This window comes from Vanessa cardui, chromosome 13, assembly GCF_905220365.1.
Source record: "Vanessa cardui chromosome 13, ilVanCard2.1, whole genome shotgun sequence".
In the NCBI taxonomy this organism is placed as follows: domain Eukaryota; kingdom Metazoa; phylum Arthropoda; class Insecta; order Lepidoptera; family Nymphalidae; genus Vanessa; species Vanessa cardui.
In genome coordinates, this window is record NC_061135.1 from 11053293 (window position 1) to 11079888 (window position 26596).

Consider the following 26596-nt stretch of genomic DNA (forward strand, 5'->3'; position numbering starts at 1 on the left):
CGACAATGAATTTAACTACCTTACCTTGAACATGCTAACACTATTAATTGTATACTCTATTCCAACGATAATAGAAGAAAAGCCATGTAAACAACATTTGATAACAAATTGACGCGCTATCATTGGTCGAGAGCTTGATTAATCTATGATTTTCGTAAATCGCCATTTGCGAAAAAGAGACCACGTTAATCTGTATTAACTTCACACTAAAATTAACGTGGAAATGTATAGTTAAGTGTAATAGTGATGTATTATAAATAAATATATATTAATAAAGAATTGTATGTAGTGCACGTTATTGTGTACAGTTCTTATTAACAAATCGCAAAATCTAAGGTTTGATTATCTTTTTTCCCGTTTTTATTGGAATAAGCTATAAGTAGATAAGATATCTATTCTTTGCGAGACAAATTACTATATTTTTATACTACACTATTCTTTAATTAACTTTAATGTAACGTTAATTATATTCCGTCTACATATTATATTTTAATAATTTTTTTAAAATGCTAAATAAATAAATTACAATATAAATTATGAAATACTATATCACGGTATCGCGACCAATATTATATAATAAATTATGCAATGATTCAGACATTTAGTAGAAGATTTTAATTTTTAAATATTATACATAAATTGGTGTTATTGGAACGCTTAAAGCTCTGATTTGCATTTAAGAAAAAAAAAACAACAATAAAGTTATTTAAAGAATTCTGTTAAATCTGGTCACATCCAGTATGTACTCGTATTTCTTAATGGTCTAGTCCACTAGCTTTTAAATATGTTCAGACAATTGATGGCTCTTGTAATGGGCCCTAAATTTAACATAAAAATGCGATCTCCTCCGCAACATGTAATCCTGGTACTTTAATATTGATGCGATTCACTTATTGCATCGATTCTCTTATAAAATTAGGTACAGTCAGAGTAAGAAAATCTTCTTCAGTTTCAAGTTTATGCCATTATTAAGTCGTAAAATCTTAGTACCTTTTGAAACTAAAACACTAAACTGACAACTGCTCATACTGAATACACGACAATAGATCTTAAGGTGACGAACCATTTACCCCGACTGTACTTTTTTATTTAAATATTATTTTAAATATGATCAAGGCCACTTGAGATTTTCGCACTTATGTGATCCTGGTACAAGAACACTGAAACAATGTAAACTACCTGTCTCCAAATCTCCACGCGTGTTGATCGCTAAACGTCGCGGTCCAGCGCACTTTACGCTTTCTCCATTCCTCTCGACACGATAATATATATAATGACTGTACACATGTACTGATTTCAGCAGAAAAACTGTTTGTTTGCTTAGTCTAAAGCTGTTAAATTATTAATAATAGCAATAAAGAAGATAATACCAGCTTTTGACATTACGATGTTTATTTTTAAACAGATATTAAATATTTTTTTAAAGGATATTAACTAACATTTTTAAACAATTTAGCGGCTGTTTAAACACTAATTTATCTTTTTTTATGTCCTTGATTTAAAATTTACAGAAGTAAAACAAAACATTCTTTATTAATCAATCAATAATTATTACTAATATTTTCCCACGCGTTATAATTATCTACTTATTTAATAAAAAATAAAAGTAATAACTTCAATTTTAATAGAAATCAATTAAATGCCTTAACACTACAATGCTTTTTAAATACGTATTTACTATTATATATAATTACCCGTACTATTTGTTTGTTTATATCGATAGTGATAATCAAGCAACTTACCTATTATTGATGATTTCAAATACACTATTGACTCAATCCAGAGTATAACATGAAAATTGAATTGTCAAAAATTCTCTTGAATAATCGAAATGCAACTTCTGACAATCCCTTGGTTGATTAACGACTTTACGAGTAAATGAATGAATAATCAATGATCAGTAACGAATGATCACTATGTTATTACAATGATCACTATGTTATTCAAAGAACTTTCAAAATTATTCATTAATCAAAAACATTTATTTAGCCTATTTGTATAAAACATATAATAATAGAAATAAAAAAATATTCTCTTTTTATGTAAGCGCAACCATAACGTATCCCTATCGATTATCGCGTGAACTAAGCAATACATAAAAACTACAAAGTATTAACATTACCCAATGTAAAATGATTGAGCAACATTTACAATTACCATACAAAGAGAGGTCACTTGGAAATGGATAAATCTATAAAGGGTATCAAATTAGTGCATGTAAAACCATATATCATAGAGCGCACATTTATTAATAACCACTAATGATGGTATGACAGACAATGGCAGGTATTGGTCACTGACCTACTGTTAGGGTTGATACATTATCCAAATACGCTTTGAATCGTAAATTCGTATTAGTCCCAGTTAGATGGCCCAGTGGTTAGAACGCGTGCATCTTAACCGATGATTGCGGGTTCAAACCCAGGCAAGCACCACTATATATATGTGCTTAATTGTGTTTATAATTCATCTCGTGCTCGGCGGTGAAGGAAAACATCGTGAGGAAACCTGCATGTGTCTAATTTCATCGAAATTCTGTCACATGTGCATTCCACCAACCCGCATTGGAACAGCGTGGTGGAATGTGTTCCAATCTCTCTCCTTAATGGAAGAGGAGGCCTTATCTCAGCAGTGGGAAATTTACAGGCTGTTACTTACTTTACTTTACTTTATACAACTATTCCAATATTTCTTCTTTACTAGATTACATAATAACAATAGAAACCTTTAAGATATTGTAACGACTCTGGCGAACAAAGTTACTTTGAAACTAGCTCAAATTGTAAGAGTGAGGGGCACTTTTACATTATTAAGATAGTATAGTTAGTATTCACGTTACTTTTACTTTTATGTTTACTTATTTGCCAACCCTAGGTCAAAAGCTCGTAAGGGGTGGTTTGTTGACCTTTAATTACACTTAATTCTACATAGATGTTCGTGTCAGGCGCAATACCGTGTTATGGTTTTTTTCTAGTAATTGCTTTCATATCTGTTTTATCGTCGGCGGAAGATATTTTGTTATTTCAATTTTATCATAAAAATCTTATCATATTTATAGATGTGCATCGTTCTAATCATTTCGAGTTATTTTCTAAATTAAGTATACACATGCAGACGGACATAAAGACGCCTATACAATTGCAAAGTGTGATCGTGTTATGTTATGTGCACCCATAAGCGTGTACGCTCTTACAGGACAAACCAAACACGGAGGCCACTGAGGGCAACAGTGGTGAGACCTATACAGGAACACCTTACAGTGTCTAATCCGGCAACGACACGCCTCGCGGCTAGCCCTTGTTGGGGGAAGACCTACATAGGAGTCCATGTCGCTGTTCTGGTGAAAGTGAACGCGATCCTACCACGTATACATTTTAGTAAGAAAATGGATCCGGTAGTGAGGGTGGAAAAGTCATCCTTCTGCCATGAGTAATACGTGGAAACGGCCATTACTTTCAGAGCGCGTAGTTTGTCAATTTACAAAATATATGAAGTTAAAATACCACCGATTCCGAATGGAGATCAAAATACATCTGTAAAACAGAATTAAATATATAATTTATCCTCCTTGAAAGTCAACGTTTGGGTTCCATGTCTTTTTTATACGTATTAAGCAAGGTACAAGGCACATGCCCCACTCTTTCAAATCACTGGCCAAGTTCTTAAAAAATTACTAATATATTTTTTTACTAAAATTTACTTGCCGATGCTAGAATATAACTCTTATAATGTATCAGGCAAGTACCAGGCTGACATAAATAATGTGTCATTGTGTAAGAAAGGTATAGCCTTTGAATCCGGTTCGAGGCAACATAGCGCTTGCAATCCCTTCCTTGTTACGACTCGGTCAAAGCAGTGATTGTAAGCTTCGATTGTTCTATGATATGAAAGCAAATATTTTGTCGATAACAAAATTACTTCCTATGGAAATAGTATTCAAAGTTATTTTTACTAATTACATTTTAACATATTTTACTTTATTTCATCATGCATATTTTACGTTTAGAATACAAAAGTGCAAAAGCTTTAAAAGCTTCACTATAAATTATTTTAATTTCCAAATTTCTTATCACAAGAACTGTGCACGCACATACACCGAATAGATTTAGCGGTGCTTCGATGTATAAATATGTACATAAGTATTTAGGTAAATTTTTATATGTACTCTCCAAAGTCTTTGCCTTTAGCCCTGGATGATTTTATCAAGTTTCATCGCTAATAAAATATGTTAGTATACTCAATAATATTTTTTTTTAATAAATCAAAAGAATATTGTAACTGAAATACCATTACATTACAAAGTACCTAAGCTAAAGTTGGTAACTACGCAAATACTTCAGGTGAATTTATTATAGAAATATAATTAACATATAAATACATTTAATAATAAATGGTGAAAGCATACGTCGAATATATCAATGAAATTGAAGTTATCGACATTAATAACGACTGACGATTACATTTTACTAGAATCGCCTAATTTGTTCCAATGCATTTAATTTAAATGAAAGTTTAACCTCCGCCAACAGTACTTTCGTATTCTATCATTTATTTTAAGGTCCATTATCTTAACCTCGATACAAGTTGAATATTGCATAGCGATTTAAGTTGCAACAAATAATCGTTTGCAAATAATAAGCATATAGTCTATACGAAACAAAATCATTGAAAATCATAATGTGGAGAATGCTACTAGTTTCATAGAGACTTCGCAGAAGAAGCATGCGCGGACGCAAGTAGCGTGCAACGAGAGAAATCATCCAGCTATGCATATTGATGCCTATGGCTTTCTCCCTCTAGTATTTAAGAATTATTTGAAAATAATTATAACAGTATAACTAGCTACCTTTTTGTTAATGATACAATTAAATGATTGGGTAATTAGAGATCAGGGGTCGAGCTATCTGACGCGGACTAACAACTCCCCTCGACCACTACTATGCTAACCCGTGGTCATTACCTACTGAGGTAGAGGGTAAGTCAAAATATTTGAATTTTATAGGTAATTATTAACTGCCTTATTGATAATAATCAAAATATACCACTCGTGCGAGAAAATACCTTATCCCGAGAAAGCCTGTACTTACTAAAACGATGAAGAAAAGATGTTGTCAAATGTCTCAATAATTATGTATTTAAGAATAATATATAGTATGTTCTTAGCCTTTATGACTATTTGAATGTTTGGAGATCCATTGTAACATTAGTTTTATTTATACACACGAAAGAGCCTTTGAAACTGAATTATAGAGAATGGCATTTCCATAATAATTTGCTGGTTTTGTTGACTTTTCATATTCTGATATCTAATTTTAAAATAAGAAATCTGTTAAACTGACGTATTTTCAAGCCATTCTTACACTATCACGATAGCAAATATAATGAGAAAAAAACGGAATATTACATAATAAAAGTGAAAAGCATGAAATAATAACTTGTGAAAAGGTGGAAAGGGCTGATGATAAATAAAATTTAAAATATATCTACCTACCTATATCATATCGCTCACATCTCTATCGCTCTTTAATTTAATATAATATACTAAATTATGCTCATATTATATTTTTTTTATTTAGAGTATATTTAATTAGTTTTGTTTTTCTTATGCTTATACAATCGTGAACCCAAACACTACTTTTGGTATACCGCCTTGTAAAAACCGGAGACAGTCACCACAACTCCTTTTTTTGTATTGTCTTGTCACCGAATCATCGAGATACTAAAAATGTGTATTAAAATACAAAATTTAATAGAGCGCCCGTTATTTATATATCTATAATTGACCGTGTCGATATCGTGCGGTAAAAAATGAAGATTCTATCTCGAAACTTTTGTTTTGTATAAAATGTTTGGTTTGATGACTAACCTCTCGATAATATGCCCCTTACAGTCTAAGCCTATGTAGGTTACCCAAAAATATATCAACAATATTGGTCGATTAAGTCGAATTACGAATACAAGAACAGCGGATCTCATATTAATAATTTTAGTAAAAAAGGAATATACTATTCTTGTAATAAGCATTACATCTACGTAAGATTGAGACGATTATAAATCAATACGTACAATCGGAGTAAATAATAGTTTTTTTATTGGCATTCCTCGTACAAGTTGTTAGCGATTACAATCATTAATTACTTACACAATGATTAAACTATTGTTTGATTACAATAACAAGACTTGAAGTCACAGAACTTATAAAAACTTACTTTGTCAACGAATTATCGATATATAACAATTTATTCAATATTTTCATCCCTATGTCAAAGTGGTCCGATTTAAATACATGCACATTAAAATAAATTATATTAATACTAATTATAAATTGCTATTTGAAATATCATTGCAACAGTATCAAATTATATGTACGATTTTACGTTATTGCGGATTTTGACAAATACCTACATTCACTAAACTAGTAATTCCGGACCTTCTCGCATGCACACACCAGCATTCGTAAATATATCAAATAACTTCCAACCTATAACTACAATACGAAAATTGTCAATCTCATACTTGTTATTATTAATTAGTTGTAAAATTTATACAGATAAAAAATATCAGCTGAGATTATTTAACCTAAACTTTTTCAATTAAGTAAACGTTAAAAATGAAATGTCTAATGTCTGGTGCTCCCAATAACTTACTATAAATACTTTGTATAATTGTACCACAAACAATAGGCATCAACGTTCATAAATTTACATTTAAATAACTTTTTTTTATCCGGAATCCTTAAATAAAAATACTGCCAAAAGTTTGTAACCCCTAATCAAACTTTAGTCACTGCAATAAACTGTCGATCTGTCAGTTCAATAAATATCAAGTCATTTCTGTATACAACTTTTTTTAAAAGTCATATGAAATTACATTATTGAAATCGTTACAAATATGCACACGCATCAGATATTAGAAACTATAAGAAGTTACTAGAGAGGATTTTTAAATTTGTTTATAACTCGTGTTATTTGAAAGTGTGGTGACTTTTGTTGATTTAGATTACTTTTATAAACGTAACACCTATGTGACAGGAAAGGCCGATGAGTCCAAATCATCATTGCTGATATACAGAGGTAGATTCATAGTCGTCTTTTCCGATAAAAAACTATTACTATCAGGAAAATAATTCTCATAGTAACATATGCACATTACTCACGATTACAAACAGAACACCTGTTATTGTTCTAAAATGATTTCTGACTTATATGTAATGTTATGTAATATAAATAATGATTTTTTACTATTTAATAATCCTAGGCGTGAACAAACGCATGAAAATAAATAAGTTATAATCAGAAAGTTAAATCGATGAGAAATAAAATACAAAAATGAAAAAAAAAATGTCATTACACATATGTACGTTATTTTATATCTCTAACCATTTTGCTTCCATAATTTGCTCTTTCACAATGATCACTGATGGAAAACCGTACTTATTTATAATGATGGTAAATAAAGTACACAAGAGATTTTTTATACTAACTAGTTGTTACGCGCGATTTAGATCGCGTGGTATTATACGTTCTTGTGTTATAATGAGTTAGGTAGTTACTGATATTTTTTTATGCTTTCGGTGGCAAACAAGAAGGCTCCTCTTTGTTTGGGACTGTCACTGAACATGAACATCTGAACCTTGAAGAATAGAAATCTGTACCGGGGGGATTGAAGGTGCCACGCCGGCTTGTGAGAAATATGTAGACTCTGTTCTAGAGAAGGTTCCCGAATCGTATCGGTTCGCAAAAACCGCAGGTAAAAGTTGGTTCCACAAAGTGGATGTGCAATTTTCGGACATTTGGGTGGTGCGGGTAAAACTTCGAATTCTTAATTAATACTTACTACAGGATTATCTGAGCAATTAAAGTAAGATATGCAGTATCTAATAGTAACGGAAACTGTCTAACTGTCTAAAGCGATGTTATTATGAGGAAGGATATTTTGTGCAAGTGCATATGTGCAAACTCATATGGACTGTTAAGGCATGATATTACAGGAGATCGACCAGGCACAAAACCAAAACACTTTAAATGTTTTTCAAGATACGAGAGTGTAATGCTGCTAACTCATTTTACCGCCAAATATCAATAACCTGAATTGCTTCACGTCGTTTTGAAAGGTGACAAATGATAACAGATTAAACACCAATCCACGAAACTAAACAATATCAAATTGAAAAGTTGTCCCAATTGGCAATAAAAAAAAAAAAACAAATGAGTTACACAAATATTTTGAATCCATAATATTTCAACACGTGTCCAAATAATATTTTTTATGTTCATTTAACATGTAATATTTACATATTCCGATGAATATAAGGTCGATCAACCCAAGTGGCAATTAAAAACCTATATGTTCATGTCACATCCACGCATTTTAAGTCGCGAAGTTTTTGTGATTTTTTTTTATTTGTTAGACTTTTATTTGTGGCAAAAGCACACATAATTGCACCAAGATCATGTTCGAAAGTTTTTGTGACATAAGTAGATGAATGGGTAATTGGGAACCTTGATAGTAAGTAGTCATTGGTTCTATATAGATGTTATTACCCTTGTGGCAGTAGTCACTCAATAAAACTGAAATAGAATAAAACAACTACTAGTACGTTCCGTATAACTAAGTTAACTGCCTATGTCACTTTTTAACATTTTGCCAACTCGATTGAGTATCAAACACAAAGTCAAGTTTTAGTATTCCATCTAGATACATGGATATATTAGATAATATATAACTATATATCTTGGTATGAGATGGACAGTAATGGCGATGAGAGGTCATGAAGACAATGAGAGGTATTTATAGATCTACCGACCGCACCCGCCGAGTGGACGACCGCGCCATAGATTCTTTTGAATGGATGTCTCTTATAAATTGATAGTGTACTCTGAGTAAATCAATTTCAATACTCTTTGAAGAATAAATATAATTTTAAGTATAAAAAGTGACTAACGATGCAACCATTTATTTAATAAAATTCTTTATTAACTTGTCACCAACATTTATTGAATGTAAACTTTGACAAACCTGTATGTTTAAGATCTACCTTCATTATGTGTGTGTATTTTTAACATATATAGAATGACGGAAAGAGATGAAATTTGATTGAAATAAGTAATAGATAATAGAATAGAAAAGACATAGGGTAGTTTTAATCACGGCAACGTTTATTTTGGGGTAAAATGTGGTGAAGGATTGTGTGCTACAAAATTTTATAAATTTAGTACTATTGAGTTGATTTACTACTTTATTTACAACATTACAACTACAATTGAGTGGCAAAATTAAAAAGAACAATTTCGCGGTTTGTAATTCTCTAAATTATTATCGAACTAATTGTTAAATTAAAAATAACAATAGGTACTTACAAAGAAACGCAAACGTTTCTTTAACTCAATTTATCAAAGCCGTTTGTACAAAATCACTTCATACATAATATATCTAACTTATTGCCGTTTATATTTTTATAAAAACAAAAATTCTCAGAAAGCAATAAAAACAAATCATCCGTACTACGAAACAATCTTAACAATTCCATCACATCTCGTATACGCTAAGGAAATATTGGTTTTTGTATTTAGAGCTTTATTCTAAGCGCAATAAAAATTATTTTTCATTGGTTTAAATTGTACTATTTAACCTTTTAACATTTCATAAGAAACGTTTAAGGAATAAAAAAACGTGTTTCCGATGCTGTTATTGTAATAATTGTCAAGATTGTTTTTGTAGATCTCGATTCCTCGTGACTTCTGAGAGCCTGGTACACAAGTTTGAATAAAGATTAAAGCTCAGGAGAGCTTTTATATTTTTGCTTTATGAACTTTATATATTTTTATATCCGTATTCGTCATGAATGTTAAAATATGTCGTTATGTAACTCACATGTGTATACAACATTTGTAATATATGTATAATAAGAAAAAGTAGACGTAGCCAAACTACTATATAAAAAAGAAACAAAAAATACCGTATAACAAAAAGTTTGAATAATATGTATATTATATATATATCTTAGTCCTTTAAAAATAGCTTTGTTCCTTATGGAACAAAGCTATTTATACTACAAAACACAAAAACACACTCGATATACCTCATCATATTCAGAAACCATTATTCAGAAAAATATCGAATAAAATTCATTTAAACAGAACAACATCATTATGTATGCATGACCGAAAATACTTAGTTGCGAATTAGTCAGACTGTTTCACTTAAATTAACAGTTACTTTTGTTAATCCTTTAGACGAGACAGATCATGACAATATCGGGAACAGTGGGTCAATCGAAAATCGAACCGGTTATGAGTGACACGTTCGGTGCTGAATGAGTGTGCTGTTATACTACTCATACTTTTTGTTTTGTTTTTCGAGGACTGGTTATGACTTATGTAGTTTACATGCATAAGCCATGACCAGTACTTTATATAAACTTACAAATAAATAATAAAAAGAAATAAAACAATATTTTTAAGTAAACCAAAATAAAGTTGACGACCTCTGTGGTCGAGTGGTGTGTACAACGGTTTTCATAGGTACGCCACTCTGAGGTCCCGGGTTCGATTCCCGACCGAGTCGATTTAGATTATCATTAGTGTTCTATGTTGTCTTGAATCTGGGTGTTTGTGGTACTATCGTTACTCCTGATTTTCCATAACACAAGTGTTTTAGCTACTTACATTGGGATCAGAGTAATGTATGTGATGTTGCTTCTTTGTATGTTCATTTAAATATGTAAGTCTGTAAATAATCTACTGTTAGACACAAGCTCTCCATACTGTTGGGAAGAAAGTTTAAAGACCATCCACGATTCGTCTCCCGTACTTGTTCATAGTTTCTTAGTAATTGTAACGTAGTCTATACTCGTATATGTTATAGAAATTTCATGGTATACATGCAGTTCGCTATGCTTTCCTTCACCACTAGACACTAGATATATTACAAAAACAAAGCTCGTGTTTTTCGGTATAATCATTCGTATTAAATAACTAGATCATCTTGGCTCTGATTTAATGATATCGACTGATGTCTTATTCGTTTATCAAGGTTTTTACTGCCTTACCTTGTATATTCATTACGACATTAAGCTTAAATGTTAGTCATTTTTATTTTTTATTTTTATGGATTAGGTGGCATACGAGCAGGAGGCTCACCTGATGGAAAGTGACTACCACCGCCCATGGACATCTGCAACACCAGGAGGCTTGCAGGTGCGTTGCCGGCCTTTGAGAAAGGAGTAGGCTCTTTTCTTGAAGGTTCCCATGACGTATCGGAAAAACCGCCGGCGAAAGCTGGTTCCACAAAGTGGTTGTGCGAGGCAGAAAATGTCTAAGAAATCGCGCTGTTATGGATTTTCGGACATCAAGGTAAATTAATTCTAACTACTTTATTAATTACTAATTTAACAAATTATAGAACAGTTTCTTTGAAACTGTATAAATGTAAATATACTCGTTTTGTAATTAAATTAAATGCAGAATAATTGTTTTATCAAATTCAGCGAAATAAAATGTTATTCGTATTTAAGTTTTAATTGATTTCGAAATAAAAATGTCCTGATAAATATTATATTATAAACGAGACCGCTATTATGTCTTACAACTTGCAGCACTAATTTGCCTTTTGAAGCAAAACGTACCTAACGTTGGTGTAGCGCTTTAGTCAATTAGACAAGTATGTTGGTAACTTATATAGACTGACCTTTAATGATCAAACGTCACAAAACAACGCAAATAAAATTATTCAAGTAATTTGGTAATCAGACAAATTTCATTCGACTCTAATTATGGTCTTTTAGTCTTAATTAGAGAAAGCAGTTAATTTATGAAATTTAGCCAAAAGTGATCGAGCTAAAAACTTAGGTTTAATTATGAACCATAACAGTTGAAGGAGAGCTGTCGATAGTAGAAAACACTTCCGTTATTCCTTTTTACTGGCTGTAGAATATTCGTCCTCTTGAAAGTATGTATAAGTACAATATTTTTCCTCAACTATATAATGAATGAGATATGTTACCTAAACTATGTTTGAACAGATATACATACATGTAGCAGTATATTCTTCCGGTTCTTCTCCGGTCAGGGTATTTTCATTTCCGAACCGGTGATAGTGTTTCAATTGACCATCAATAAGAAAGTGTAATGCAAATATTGAATAAAGTTATTTGAGTTTGGGTTTGAGTTTGATTTGTAGGTTTTTTTATTATCTACATAATTTACTACGTAAAAACAATATAATATTATTTACTATAGTAGAGTCACAGTAAACAAGTGAAAATAATTAATGTATATAACTTGAGTTAATCTCTTCTGTTGGTCCAGTTTATAGTTTTTTCCAGCTTTCTTCATATCATACAGCTTAAGTAACAATAACACATTACATAGCTGTTAAAGATGCTTGAAAAGCGGTCCAACTGGTTCCTATTACAGAAAACATTAGATTTTGATTACACAGTATTATTTACACATTTTCAAGCCTCGTAACCGCGATTCGATGCGTGAGCACACGCACTTAGGTGCATTACGAATTACGAGCTTTACATATCGATTAATTACGTATTAATTGTAAACAATTTAATAAAGTTTAATAGATTAGTTTTGTTTGTTGCATCATTAGAAGATAATTCATATTATTAATAAGAATAAGGGTCATATTGGTGTATGTAAGTAAATATACCAAAAAGTTTGAATTAAAATGTTTCTTTAAGAATAGTTCGCCTCCTGGCAAAGCTTTTTTAAATATCTGCAATTTTTGCTATCTGGCCACGACGTTTCTTTGAGATTTAGCTCTTCCTGTTTTTTACATTACCCTTTTTTATGATCTATCAAGTCGCTACGAGTTGCTTCAATTTTCCTGTTAAGTTCATAACATGTAGGATAGAGTTTGCAATGCAATTTGTATTTATAATATGTTATGAATTTTGATTACGTAATATTTAATCCCTATTATTTGATCTCAATTGATTTTAATAACGAATAAGTTTTTTATTTTTTTTATATAACGAGCTTTTGTTTTACCTGAGTAAGGAAACTAAGTTTACGTCAATGTAGACAGGTTCCATATACAAATAACTTTATCTAGAAATAATTTTCAATGTCACCTTCAAGGTTCAAAGTTATATTTTTTATACGTCATGAATTACGTACAAGGAGTCAACGCTCTATTGGTTCAGAAAATAATAGCAAAGCAATGGCGTTTCATTTTTTTATGCCACACCCTAAATACATTTTTTATATAATAATTGCTTAAACAATCAAGCCAGATGGACCGATTATTAAAAAAGTTACTTTATAAATCTTGACTGCGTGGAATGGTGGTATGAATGCCAGCTGTCTGTCTCAACTTCGCGCGGATAGAATTAATACAAAGTTACCCCATTAACTGGATATTATTACAGTTCGTCATATATGCAAACATAATCATAAATACTAACTTTTATTTGTTTACATTAAAACATCTTTCAAAGTAGAATAAATTAAATACTTACTTTATTACAGAAATAAAGTCATATAAGTATATGCGATATTCCATTATAAACATGTATATTTAACAAATCAAACGTAGAAATTAGTTTTATGCTTAAATATTCACAAAATAATGTTATTCGATTACGTATCCGGTCCGATTTTGTCGAAATACATTTTTTGTCCGATTATACAAAATATTTGTACATCGCATCGACATATTGGACCGATTTTTATTGAGCAAACTATTGTAATTGTTTCCTTTTAAGAAATCGTAATGCAACATTGAATAAACATTAAAGTATTTTGACGGAAAAAATTAAACGTTTAATTAATTGCAATGTTTGATAGAAATTTGATTTCAAGGTTTTATAAACATTTAAGAAGATACTAAAAAATCAAAAGTTTTTAATACGAATACGATTTATTAATATAATGCAAAAGGCGCTAAACAAAATAAGTATGTAGCTTATATACTCTTTTTATAATTATAATAATCATTTATAAGATCAAACAAGTATACATAATATAAAAAATAGTTTGCGTCGTAATTGGACAGTCATTGATTTTCCAGTTTGGAGGCGAACGGATTTTTTTATTTGCACGTAATTTTAAAAAGTAAAAAACCATTATAATCCATATGAAGGCCCAAACAATGTATTTATAGTTTTTTACTAATCTGTAATAGATAAAAATTGTTATTATGAGTGTACCAATGTGTAAAAGATGCACAAGTGCTTTCTTAGATTTTTTCGTAGGCTTTATAAATTTTACAATTTCGTAAACCATTATTTTTATGTATCTCGTAACGTATCCATTGTACGAAATAGCCATCATTGTACGAAAACAGAAAACAGAAACATTCCTTCAAATAAAAGAAATTAACTTTGTCTTAAGATACAGATGAACGATTTATTTATTACAGGGAAATGAAATATATATCTTAAACAAGACGATATATAAAAATATCACCGGTAACAGAAAAGAGAACATGATTTTACATCAAACTTTATACAATCACTGACTTATATTTTTTTATTAAAACATTTGTACTGACCTGAATATCTCTGTACAGCTCTCAACTCGGTGATCGCGTCATCGTATAAAAACAACGCTCAATAAAACTTCACTTAAAATATGATATCTTTGAGTGAGTTTACAAGGTCACTGTAAAAGAGAATCCAAGTTTTACTTTGTATTCTATCTTGAAACTTTGTGGAAGATTTACCAATAGGTCAAGATTGCCTAAAATGTACTTTCGGGGCAAATCATTAGAGATTTATAGATTTTTTTATGATATTGGAACTATGGGAATAAGATTATTATGTCCCTTGTGTCCATGTGTGTTGCACTGGTTCAAACCGGAACTCAATAATACTGGGTTTTGCTGTTGGACGGTAGAATAACTTACGAATGTGTGGTACTTACCCAAAAATGCACGAAGCTCTACCATCGAGTTTAAATTGTATTTTTTTTTCTGTTTTCAGAACTCTAATCATATTAGATTATGATGTATGTAATGATAATAATTAATAGATAGATATTATAAAATGTACTGATATTCATCAAATTGATAGAAAGAATGTTGATTTGGATTTGTGTGTGCATTAATTATTCTTTTTTTTATACGAGTGTAAGATACATTTAAAAGGTAAAAGTTTTCAATACAATTATGTGATTCGAAAAAAAAAACATTTATCACGAGGACTTTAATTGAAATTATTTCTTAAGTAAAATTTCGTGACACTATTTTGCTAAACATTTTGTCAAACCTATTTACAACCTAAAACAATGTAGTACTTATTATACAGTAAATAATACAAAAGTATTTCGGGGTAGTCGAAACAAACAACGCAATGAAACGAGTAGAAAATGCCTTCGCATCTGAGATAGGTACGTTCCCATGGCATATAATCTCCCCTTTCGAATATATTTACCACGCAAAACCGTGATCGGTCACTAGTACATATTTGCATCGGCAGTTGTTTGAATGTCAATCCATTATAAAGAGATCTGTCGACACAATATCAATAGAACCATTCAAGTTATCACCGCATGGCACGGGCCGGCACCGGCGCATCTGGTGACAATACAACTATCAGAGGTCAAACACTAACCAGTAATGAACTGACTACATTACAAACATTATCACAAATAACCATGTCACCTTACCGACGGACGTTTATATGACCACAAAGTAAATATCTAAATCGAATAAAAGGCATGTTAATCAACACAAGTATTTATAATCCTTATACTAAACCTACATATTTTATAGGACTAAGTACGTGAATATCAGACTTTAGTAACCATTTATTATGGAAAGTGGAAACCAAAAGATGTATCATTCAATCGGTATTGAATTATGTATGCACAAAATGTTGATATACGATCAAGTGAGCCAAAAAGTGCAAACTAAAAAACAGACTGATACAACAGCCTAAATTGGTGAATCTAACAAGATGAAACAAGAATTCCAAATTGAAAAACATGGAACATAGAAGGAAACTAAAAGGCATAATATTTAAATAGTTGTATTTAAGTAATTGTTACAGCCTAGCATTAAAAGATAGTGCGAACGTGTGTTACTAAGTCAGTCAGTCAAGATCGTTGGTACAGGGTTATACCCAGGTCTTGATCTATCTGATATATTGTATAGTAGGTTACAGCGTTGCAGTTTTAAAGAAAACTATTTCCTATATGAAACATTGTTTATTCATTCATATTCATTATAACATTGTTTTGTCAACTTGGTGATAGGGCTTTTTGCAAGCCCGTCTGGGTAGATACCACTTACACATCAGTTATTCTACCGCCAAATAACAGTACTCAGTATTGTTGTGTTCCGGTTTGAAGGGTGAGTGAGCCAGTTTAACTACGGGCACAAGGGACATAACATCTTAGTTCCCAAGGTTGGTGGCACATTGACGATGTAAGGAATAGTTAATATTTCTTCCAGCGTCATTGTCTATGGGTGATGGTGACCACTTAACATAACAGGTGACCCATATGCTCGTCCGCCAAACTATACCATAAAAAAATATATATAACATTTAATTAACTATTTATTGTAAAAAGTTAATTAAATGTTTGACGGCCTCCGTGGTCGAGTGGTGTATACACCGGTTTTCATGGGTACGCCACTCTTAGGTCCCGGGTTCGATTCCCGGCCGAGTCGATGTAGATTACCATTAGTTTTCTATGTTGTCTTGGGTCTGGGTGTTGTGGTACCGTCGTTACTTCTGATTTCCATAACACAAGTGCTTCAGCTACTTACATTGGGATCAGAGTAATGTATGTGATGTTGTCTCATATTTATTTATTTATTTATTTATAAAGACAACAACCATTACAGAGAAGTTATAAGTAAGCTGCATTTCGGTATATAACTATTGTAAGTTTTAAATTTCCGTAAATCAATAACGGTTTGACTTCAAAATCTGAATTCAAAATGAGGTATTCCGTTGATTCACTGTGGAGAATTATTTCGTAGTTGGGGTTAACCGTGACCGAGGTCATTGAGGGTATTGGTAAAGCAGGGCTAACAAAAAATTCGAATACTTAAGAAATTTCGGTGTGTTTCTATATAAAGTTTTCAATGAGATATTCCATCTGTTACTCGGTTAGTGTATTATTGAAGAGTCGAGATGGCCCAGTGGTTAGAGCGCGTGCATCTTAACCGATGATTGCGGGTTCAAACCCAGGCAAGCACCGCTGTTTCATGTGCTTAATTTGTCTTTATAATTCATCTCGTGCTCAGCGGTGAAGGAAAACATCGTGAGGAAACCTGCATGTGTCTAATTTCATCGAAATTCTGCCACATGTGCATTCCACCAACCCGCATTGGAAAAGCGTGGTGGAATATGTTCCAAACCTTCTCCTTAAAGGGAGAGGAGGCCTTTAGCCCAGCAGTGGGAATTTACAGGCTGTTGTTGTTGTTGTTGTTGTATTCCTCATTATTGTAGAAGTCGTACATGCTATATGTTTAAACTTATAAAATTTTAGAATAAAGTAAAATTTTAGGAAATATTAATTTAAGTGGGATCATTGGACTCTATCGTAAGTTTCAACCCTTATAAAATGTCAGTCATATTTACAAACCAAGACAAATAGAATCATAATGTTTTTGGTTCCCAATTATTATTGAACATTATATTATTACTAAAATAAAACCTTTAAAAGTAAATATGTCATACCTATTTTATTTATATTCCAAAAATCGAGTACAATCTGAGCGTAATCATGAAAGGTCAATGCCGGTTTTAAATTGTTCGACCTTGTTACCAAGCCTTTTCCATTGGACTCTCGTTTTCATTGGATCAATTTGGTTACAAATATAAATAAAATGTAAAACATTCGAAGAGATAATTCCTTGTAATAGGTGTAATCAGTATTTACATTTTTGATTTGTTTGAAACCTGATAAATAATGTAATCGATTAAATTTGACAAACATGAAAATAAACCTAAAATAATATATTTTAAACCACTTTTTTATATTTATATAGGTTGTTCATAGAGGTTTAACCAATCTTAGACTTTTATAAACCATGCTTGATTGTTTTTTCTTTTAATATTAAGTATGTCATCTTAAAGTCTGTCAAGTAATCTCTTAGTTATTTTTAGGTCAAATAGTTTTAAAATTTGTATAATTTCATTAGAAATAGACTTCAATCGCATTTCATCAGACGGAATAGCGTGTTACAAAATGTTACGTTGTAGTAACCAGGTCGATTTAAAAGCGATCATCTAGTCACTGTTGTACGCGCTTCCGCGTAAATAACTAACGAGTAACAACTGTGTCGACTGACCGTGTACGCGTCATTCAACGTTTAATTAATATTATATTATAGTAGTTGTCGCCCGCGGCTTTGGTTGTCATGTGTTAGGCAAAAAAGTAGCCTATCTCATTCCTTGGTGTTTAAATTTTCTTCACACCATACTTCATCAAATTCGGTTCAGCGCTTTGATAGTGAAAGAGCAACAGACAGAGTTACTTTTGCATTTATAATAATAGTATAAATTTTTACATCGGTATATAAAATATGACAACGTTTAAAACTATACCTATTCAGCTAAAATTTTAAAATCTTAAGGGAACAAAAAAACTTCTTACTCTTACTGAAAAAAAATTTATAGATGCAGTTATCTTTAACGTTGACTAATATATTTAGTAAACAAAATTTATCAATATACATAATTCTAACAAAGAAATATTTAAAAAATCTTCGACGTTAAATTATTAAAAACTTCTAAAAGTTATTCAACACTTAGGGGCATTAAGGAAATTATATTTAACCTACTTTCTGCTTCCTTTGTAAAAACACTTTTACAACATATAATCCAAACGAAAACAATTTACTGTAGAACAGTGATAAGTATCAGTAAGAAAAACGATTAGACATACCGTGGGAAAATAAACATGCATTAGTATAAATGCGCATCTATCGCAGATCATAATCGTAACTCGGTTGACGTGAATCGATTTTAAATCGATGTTTTGCGTAATGTAGATTGCATATTGAATATTGACGGACATAATCGATAGGTACTAAAGATTTACATCCGTCCGTTTAAGGCGGACACTTGTAGTAATACTCTATGCGATATGACTACGAAATATAGATTGTTAAGCCATATAATATAATATCGTTGCGACATGTGTTATGTCAGACGAAATAAATCGGCCATAGATATGCACAAGTGACACAAAATTTACTTCGTAATAACCGTGGTAGCGATTTGGTTGAAAGGTCTTAAGACTAAGAAAAAAACTCTTTAAGTAGGTTCATATAAGCCCTTTTGAATTGTCGTGATGCAATTTATGAATGCTGAGGAGAACTTGCAAGAAACTCGAGAATTATGGAGGTACTATTAAACAAATAAATGAAAATTACTTCATGTATTGTGGTGATAGGGCTTTGTACAAGCCAGTCTGGGTAGGTACTACCCATTCAAATATATTCTAACGTAAATGCGTAACGCTTAGTATTGTGTGTACCTGTTTGAGGGTTAAGTGATAAGGGTATAACATCTCATCTAAACAAAAGTTTAAAATTTCATTCGACGCTAATGTCTATGTGGAGTGGTGACTTAACATTATACATCACATAAATATTAAATGACATGATAAAAATTACACTGCATGAAAATCAACTAAATACAAAATTTCTTTTTATCACCTATATATACTGTTATATTGAATAATTGAGTAAATGTGAGAAAAGTGTTATAGATTTATTTAAGACGTGCTTTATTGCAATAAGATTTCCTTTATTCAAAGGATTTAGCTATGGGTTGCTTTTATTAACCCATACAAATTGATCAATCAAAATCAAAATATAAAATTCTAAGTAATTGCGTGTTTTTGCGTCAAAACTAACAAAGGAAACCTTAGAATTAAATTATCTTAATTATATTAGTATAATTAATCTTATTAAACAAAACACCACAATCGAACCAAGCGTAAACCTTTCACACAAAACAATACCAAAGTCGTATCTTAAAATGTTATTTACATCTGAATCGAGTCGGTTAAGAAGGATTTCCTCAAACCTATCATTGCATTCACAATCTCAACATAATGGAACCAATTGCGATTCAAATATATTCACAATAGGCTCCGAGATACAGTGTTGTGCAACCGTTGGTACTATCAATTTTAATTTCATTTCGCATTCGATAAACACACTATTGTTTACGAGCAGACCCCTCTTTCCTTGTGGGCACTTTGGGCAAGTGCCCAAGGCCTTACAATCGATAGGGGCCCCGTCGAATCATATAAAAAGATCTGTATATTTTCAAAATAAAGATTCTCACTTTTCCGATATATCCAGAACCTACAAACATAGCAATAAATAAGTAATTAGGAATCAACAAAACATTATTTATTCACAAATTGAAGAACAATTAAAGTTTCTAACAAATTCTAACAAAAGTGTTATGTCATATTCATTCATATTACTTATCCTAATATATCCATTGCCCAGAGCCTCCAATAGGATAAAGACGGCCGTTTTTACAAGGTTGATGTAAACCCTGTCGCCAGTCAATTAAATTGAAATGATTTTATATCTGTTAAAAAACAAACACAATTGTATTCATTATGATAATGATAATTAATCAATAAAACCTAAATGTTTGCGACAGTTAAAGCAATAGCTGAACTAGTTTTTGTAAGTTTTTTTTTTGTTTGTTATAAACAAGCAACCAATTACTTTTTTCGTTACGTTTTAAACGATTTATTTGTAAATTGTTACACACAATTGCACACATTATCATGTCAATGTATGTTAGGATTGCAAAATATTAAGTATTTAAGGTAATAAATAAAACAATAATTCATCGTTATTTCCACTATAGTGATAATAATAATGATTTAAAAACAACTTTACATACAAATGTTGTTGTCCCCTGAATGGTTTTCGTATATAAGCTACACGTGTACCATTACACACATTAATTATAAATTAATTTATTTAAATCATCATTGATCGTTTATTGCGTACATAAAGTACGCTTCTATAAAGAAGCAAGCAAACAGTAAAGTGTTGTTTTCATATTATTAAGTAGCGACCCGCCCGGCTTCGCACGAGTGCAACGCTAATACTAAATATTCTACAGAATTTGTTTTTTTACAACCTCCATGTAATATATACAAAAACCTTCCTCTCGAATCACTCTATCTTTTAAAAAAAATCCTTTTAAAATCCGTTGCGTACTTTTAAAGATGTAAGCACACATAGGGACAGACAGAGGTGGCGACTTTGTTTTATACTATGTAATTATAAGGATAATAATTTGTTTAACTTGGCTCATAACCTCATTAAAATATAATTTTTATTTCTTCTGGCATAAGACATTTATGGGAATGCTCTTGCTTGTTGATCATTCGTATATAACTAATAAAATTACAATAGATTAAATAATTGTTCTAATTGATTCATTAAAATGGCATGCCAAACGATATTGACTATACAAGCATTTCTAGAACATCCATAGTCATTTACAATAAAAAAAAATTTAGCGAAAGAGAAAATTAAAAAATACAAATATAACCGTTTCATATTACTAATTTTATAACAATTAATATTGTATACAGGTAATGCAATAACGACGAATATAGCAATCAATATAATCAATAGATATACTTACACAAATACAAAGCTTTACAATAAATATCCTTTATATTAAGAGAATTATTATTTTCATATTATAAATTTAATTTTAAAATGTAATACAGTGTTATAGACCTTATTTGTAAGAAATGTTATAAGTTATTTTATTAAGAAACTCAGCCTTGGATTGCTTTAGATTGGATGAGACAATACAAGACGGAAATGGTTGCTGATTTTATTCTTTTGTTGCAACGATGTTTCTGACAAGGGCATGATAGCTAGGCAAAAAATACCTAGATAATTTGGTAATTTCTGCGTTTGTCAGGTACTATTTCACTAATTTGTAACTAGGTAATTATTGTCCACTGTCCTTGCGAATTAAGTGGTTGTTCTTATAATTTAACGTAATTACAGAGTGTAATTGATGGCGTACTATAATAAAAACACACCAACTCGACAAAATTACGATTATGAAATTTCCAATTTGTAGAGCGTAGATACTTCGAATTAAGTGAAACTATTTGTTATCAACGTTTTTAGAGGAGAAATCGTCTCGACGAAAATTGTAAAAAAAAGAATTTTGCTTAAAACAACGAGTATAATTAGTAATTACTATCTATTCATTCCTTCACATCAAGATACACTGGACATGTTCTACTAATAATACTGGCATAAGTAATAATAATATTTTTATAATATTTGCTACCCGTATATCAGGAATGGGTAAGAGTATAAACCCAACGGTCAATATAAAACGTGCGACTTTCACGTTGATAGATAGCCCTTAAATAATTGAGCAATTGAGGCTGCATTACACTTGTCATATATCAAATAACATATTGACGTGTTTTATTTTATTTAAGTGAGTTTTTATTGAAACATTATTACATAATAGCACAAAGAATATAGTATTCTAGGACAGAACCCCTGTTAACTATAATTTCCCTGTTAACTATAATACTTTTGCTTTATTTTAGCAGTTCCTTAGACTTGCAATAGTTGCCCCGTTGGATCAAACAGAAAACTTTTTGTAAATATGTATAGGTATTTTAGTGTTGCCAACTTGCCATATAATTGTATACTCAAATAGAAAACTTGCAAAGAAAATATAACTGTTTCATTTACGGCTGATGTAACTATGGAATGTCGGCAAGATCCATAGAACATAAGGCAATATCTTATTTCGTCATTATTTTTACTTAACAACATAAAAACACTACAAAAGTCATCTAACCTCGACGCTGAGCAGCCAGCTCTGAAGTGCGGATCCATAGCGCCCGCTAATTATACGTAACGGGGCTGCAATCAAACTGCGGAACAATGACTGCTCTTTATTCATTTAATATGAAATATACCGATTGGTTTTTTTATTAATGATATACCAAGTACTGGTTCATGATTGCATTCTGATATCAGCGTACGAGCTCCATTTCCTTTTTGTCAGCTACGTTTTTAAGGGTTACGGAAACTTCATTTATCAAAAATAAAACATAGATAATTAATTTTTTTCAATATAAAGTACAGATTCAAAATTATTAAATTTGCTACAACAACAACAACTATACACATTTAACGAATATTTAAAAACAATAGTTGGCTAACAAACATAACATAGGTAAACAAAAAATAACTAAAACTGACATTATAAATTATATTCTTTGCTAAGAGTTGGCCATAAATAACGAGAGCCAGTGCTACCAATATTACATTTATTTAATTGCCTCTATAATAATCTCAATTAAATACAATTGCGTCAGAGATTTATACCATAAATAATGCATAGTTAATTATTTATGTATACCGTATATAAAATAATTTTAAAAAGATTAACTTACCAACAATCACTATAATTGGTTTTAATGAATACGATTAAAATAACCATAAACCATTAAATAATTATTTTGTAATAAAATGTTGCGCTTACTTGGACTACTTTCTTTGTAAACAATTCTTTTACCGCCTGAGTAATCAAGTACATACTTAAGTAGTTCACGCCAATATCGCCCGTACAAGACAAACGTATAAAACCCCACATCGTAAACTGGTACTTCATTAAACACAGAACTGCTTTTTTGGTCCATACATACTAAATAAATAAAACAAAAAATATTCTATATATTGTTTACAATGATTATTTCATATAATTTATAAGACATGTTTGGAATCAATCTTATACATTATAAACGGACAATTCAGTATTCAGTAGACAATTTTGTAATACATAGTTTCTGTATCTCCAAAATGCAAAATGAAAATGCAATAGCCATTTCATACAAAACATTGCTGTCCCAACTGTGTTAAGGTGAATTAAGAACTTAATGTTATCTTAATTGAAGCGCTTCCCGCATCCAATGTAAACTAACCACGGCACTACACAAATACTAAAAATAATCAACGAAATCGGGACAACCGTTTAGGAGTTCAGTTAGAAACACAGATATATAGATAAGATTCATAAAGATATTTAAAACCTTCCTCATTTATCGCTCTTTCTTTTAGTTAAAAACGCATCATAACGTTAAGTGGTTTAGAAGAAGTTAGCGGAGATACAGACAGCAACAGAAAGTGACTTTGTCTTATAGTATACATGTAAAATAGATTCAAAAGTCATTTTATTGCCCTAAAAGTATGTCAGGTACTTTCCATGCAACTTACACGCTGCACTGACGCCAAATAAATGGGATAAGAGCACGCCTACAATTACGTTGTAGAATTGCCTGTCAAAAATATTCATTAAAAAAACTTCTATAATGGTCCTTTGACTTAAAAAAAATCTTAATTCTTACTCCATTGATTATACAATTTTCTCAACATTATTTTATCGATCTGTAATTATATATATACACTCTTTTTAGAGTATCTCGAGACTTATAGAATAAATGTACTGGTAAGTGGTATGTATGTATGGTACATGTGCTTGTGACCATTTATGTTTAGTTTAGCTTATTGTGTAAAGTCATAAGAATTATCAATATTATTGCGTACGCTTTCCAATGACAATTTATTAATTAAGATACCCGGTTTGATCTAGTCTTTTTTCATAAGATACTCGTACTATACAGTACTCGTACTATACAGTACTCGTACTTACAGAATTACTTTTACATTATAATATAAAAGTCTTACTTTTTTGAGACTAGCACAGGTATACACAAACGTTACGGTACTAAAATTTATTCAAAATTATATTAAGATATAAATATAAAGTTTTTGCAAAACAATATGACTAGAAGATTTAAACGAAACAACAATTAGGTATTTACTACGACTTCTGTTGAATAAATATTCTAAGCAAGTTTCTCTATTTTAACTTCAGCCCTTTTGTTTCTCATTATCCTATTTTCGAAAACATGTTCTCTACTTTTACAAAATATGTTTACAAACCGCCTCAAAAAAGACAAGTTATGTTGTGATTGTCATGCGTGTTCACCTCTATTTACTTGTAGAATTCTTACCAATTTATGCTCTATTCCATAACAGGAGTAGAGGACTCTGGGAACTTACCTCCAGAGAGTTGAACACTCGCATCTCTGTCTAATGCATTTTTAAACATATATAATTATAAAGTATGTTTTTAAAAACATAAGAAAATGAAGAATTAAATCATAATTATTTTTTCTCATTATTTTGTTTTAAATTGAAATTTAAAATATTTTTCCTCGACAAAGCCATTGTCATAATGACACTGCACGTTAACTATATTTCTGATCAAAGTATACGCAGCCCAGACTACTACCCGCTTCTATATCTGACTATTACAAAAAATAAATATATTTAAAAAAAAACTCTTTAATTATCAAACGCTTAAAACTAAAATTTCAAAATAGCGTAATAGACGGATTGTTTATGCCAAACTTTTGTACAAACTGTCGAAGCCGGTGCCAAACAAAAGAATATTATTTCGGTGCAAGTATACATAAAAATATTATTTTAAAGACAGCCTACAAAGGATTATATTATTTAATCAAAGTAGAAATATAACATTCTTGGAAAACAAGACACCCGCTCGTAAACCAATGAGATATCAAACAGCAAACGTGCTTAAAAATCAAATTAAAAATCTTATTTACCTCTGTCTCTTGCATCCGGAATTGACAATTCAAATATAGGTATGAACACGTTCACAAAAGCACTCCGAAACTACGGAACACAGAAAAAAGTTGATGCACCACTTATTGAATATAGGGCGTAATTTGCGCGGGATATTGTTTATAAATTTATCAACAAAAGCGTACAACTACATCGAGGCGCGCGAGCCGACTGGCGAGTGAACTGGTTTTGACCACTAGACCGGCTAGCTTAGTAGCTCTCATGATTTTCATTGAGATAATTGCGTTAAACGGATCGCTGTTTAGAAGACAGAGTTACAGCTTAATAGAATAGAGCATATATTTTCTGGGTCAGTTTTTAAATATCTTTATAGTGAAAAGAATTGTGAAACATGAAAAGTAAAAAGCGAAACTGTCTCTATCTTCATAGTTCACAAGGAGCACAACTGTTCCAAATGTACAATATAAATAATATATATTTGAGTAAAAATTAAAATATGTATATATGTTTCTGTAGAATAATAATATTTGTTACCGCTCCGGGGTACAGATACCTACCTACACATGTTCTTACACTCTTACGCATTATTAAAACTCTGGATATTGCCAAACATCGCAATCATGCAGCTACAACTACGCAAGATCATCTCCATTCTCTTGTCACTATTTTTTATTCGCTCGTTAAATCTTCCAAACATTTAAATTCAGTCTCGGCTAGACGAATCTCGCGTCTTAATTGTCATTTCCCTCCCATAATCTCGAAATACATCCGGAAAGGTGAAGCTGAAACATGTTAATGATTTTAATATTAATATATTATAGTTTCCTCTTCAATATTAGCTCCATACTTATATAAGCAGATAAATTGCAATGACTGGCACAGCCTAATACTTGCTTATATGGCGAAGACCTGCATAAAATCCCGGAATTTTAATTTCTCAGTGAAGGAATTAGCAGACCGGAATTGGGAAGGTGACAAT

General features: G+C 31.0%; 1 protein-coding gene across 2 annotated transcripts in view; it reads right to left on the reverse strand.

The window, feature by feature from the left end:
- Positions 1-25844, reverse strand: part of LOC124534592 (mucin-4) — a 56451-nt gene extending 30607 nt beyond the window's left edge. Inside the window, exon 1 of one of the 2 annotated variants that reach the window (XM_047110512.1) lies at positions 25638-25844. The gene's annotated coding sequence lies outside the window, so the exon portion shown is untranslated. Of the gene's footprint in view, positions 1-14508; positions 14629-25637 lie in introns of those variants that run through there. The other variant, XM_047110513.1, reaches the window with a different exon arrangement.
- Between the last annotated feature and the right edge of the window lie 752 nt (positions 25845-26596).